At 39.3% G+C, this 2,584-nt stretch overlaps 1 non-coding gene across 1 annotated transcript; it reads left to right on the forward strand.

Annotated features, from left to right (window-relative positions):
• Window positions 1-233: 233 nt before the first annotated feature.
• LOC136231568 (small nucleolar RNA R71) lies at window positions 234-340 on the forward strand. Its single transcript, XR_010689940.1, has one exon. It is a non-coding gene; the product is annotated as a small nucleolar RNA R71 (small nucleolar RNA).
• Window positions 341-2,584: the final 2,244 nt, after the last annotated feature.

A 2,584-nucleotide genomic window follows, 5' to 3' on the forward strand; every position in this document is an offset into this window, starting at 1 on the left:
CAAGCTGTTCTACCTGACTTGTCAACTTTGCCACAACATCTTCATTTCCTGCTCTTTTTCCTTCACTTTTGGCGGAGTGCCAGTTGTAACTTGTGCTTACCACCCTCTCAATAAGGTCGTACAAGGCCTGAGGTTGCAGATCTTCGGGATTTCCATTGGCAATAGATTCGATCTGGATCTTATAGATGTTGGTTACCCCATTGTAAAAGTTTTGCATCTGCATCCACATAGGAATGCCATGATTGGGTACTCTCCTTAGTAGTTCCTTGTACCTTTCCCATGCTTCGGCTAGTGATTCATCTTCTTCTTGCACGAAATGGGAAACCTCATTTCTGAGCTTAATGGCTTGTCATGGTGGGAAATATTTCATTAGGAACGCACTAGCCATTTCTTCCCAAGTGGTGATCGTTCCTGGTTGCAAGCAATTCAACCAAGTCTTCGCTTTGTCCCTTAGGGAAAAAGGAAACAGCTTCAGTCTGATTACATCGTCAGAAACGCCCCTGTTTGATCTGAACGTGTTGCACAGCGTGATGAATTTGAGAATATGCCCATTTGGATCTTCCGATTGGTATCCATTGAACTGTATGGCTGCCTGCAACATTTGTATCATAGATGCTTTCACCTCGAACATGTTGTTCCCTTTGTTGGGCAACACAATGCATGACGAATGTCCTTCAGTGGTTGGTCTCGAATAATCTCTGATTCGCATGACAGGAGGGTTATTATTTTCTCCCTCTTCTTCCTGGTTTGGTTGAACTGGTTGTTCGGGTGGTACCCTTCCAGCCATTCTTCTCTCTCTTTGTCGTTCTCCCTGTCTTGCACGTCGAGTTCCCACTCTGTTTTGTCTACACGTTCTCTCCAATTCAAGATCGATAGGAAAAACAGGAGGTCCAGCTCTACGCATAAACCAATAAAGATTCCTTCTAGCTGCACTATTTAGCAAACAGATTAAAAACACCTTGTCTCACAGAAAAGTTCGTATAAGCTTTGTTGCTTTCAATCCCCGGCAACGGCGCCAAAAACTTGTTGTCTCCTAAATGGACTCTAGAAAGTGCACTAGATACAAGTAATAAAATGATAAGTCCAATATCGTATCCACAGGGATTGAGGATCAAAGTTTACAAGAAATACTTTGTAGAACAGGGTGTGTGGTGCGTGTCAATTCTTTAATTTGAGAGGTGTTGTTCAAACATAATAAAGATCAAAGCTTTAGTTGATTTCAAAGAGTACTTAATGATAAAAAGGCAGAACAGGTCAAGCACAACAGAACAGGTTACTTTCAGTCTCTAAACACCCTATTTATTCATGAATGACGTAAAGTGAAGTCAAGGTCTCTGCTTTAATGCTCCCTTAAGTCAACTCTGGTGTGTTCTTAAGATTCTAAGACGTACTACAACTTTAAGCGTCCCTAAAGTTGGTTCTTTCTTGCATTACGATCGAAACAGCATTTCTATTTAAGAAAACCCTTGATACAACCTCCTGACATCTCTGTTTCGGGGTTGAATGCTTGATAAATAGTTCCGTGAAGATGAAAGCAGTTTCCTATCATGCATCTAACACTAACATACATGCCTTAAGCAATGGAGTTAAAAGTTTATCAAGAACAACATAATATATCACCATTCATTCATAAATAAGATAATAGAAGACTTACATAACCGGCCCTAACTGGCCAAACCTATTCAAAATGACTACTCACTCATAGTGAAGAGTGAATAGCCTCCATTAATTCCACAGACCTCCATTGGAGGCGTCATCGTCCTGAGAGAGCTTCGCCTCTCTTCAAAAGTTCTAACTAAAACTGATTGTCTCAAGAGTAAAAGGTGTCCCCTTTCCTTCCCTCGACTACATCTATATAAAGGAAGAAAAACGAACCATGCCACCAAATATTACAAAAAGATTGTTTTCTTACAGCTACTAATACTAGGGAATGATTAATTTAAGTTGACCCTTGAACACTCAAGGGGTGATCCATCTTTTCATCATGTTGCTTTCCTGCCTCCCTGCGTACTCTGCACCTGCCGCGCCTGCCGCGCCGCTCCTGACACTTGTCCAGTCGCTATCCGTCATCGGGTACACAGCGGAAATCCGCTGGATCAAAGGAAGCTCGACTCCTTATGGTTTGTTGCAAACAGGCTGTGTTATCGCCCCACTACAAAAAATTCTTAATATTGTGACTAATTCTTTTGCAACGAAAATACTTTTGTCATAACAAATATGGTTATTGTGACAAAATGAAATATATGTCCTAATAGTGAGACTATACACAAAAGATTGTGCTAGAATACTTATTTTGACAAAAGTTTGTCACTACATGTATATATATTGGGACAAAATCAATTTATCACTACTGTTCGTTGCTATATATGTGGCGGGAAATTTTAACACAAAACTGTAAATATATGGAGACTATTATTTTGTCTCCAAAGAGTTAATATTCTTGTGACTAATAGTTTTGTGAGAATAACATACATTAATGATTTTTAATTTTGTCACAATTTTGGTAATCCTGAGAAAAAATTGTGTTTGTCACTATAAACATCAAAATTATAACTGAACATTTATTTAGATGTATGTTTGTTGA

The sequence above is a fragment of the Euphorbia lathyris genome, chromosome 5, assembly GCF_963576675.1.
Source record: "Euphorbia lathyris chromosome 5, ddEupLath1.1, whole genome shotgun sequence".
Taxonomy (NCBI): Eukaryota; Viridiplantae; Streptophyta; class Magnoliopsida; order Malpighiales; family Euphorbiaceae; genus Euphorbia; species Euphorbia lathyris.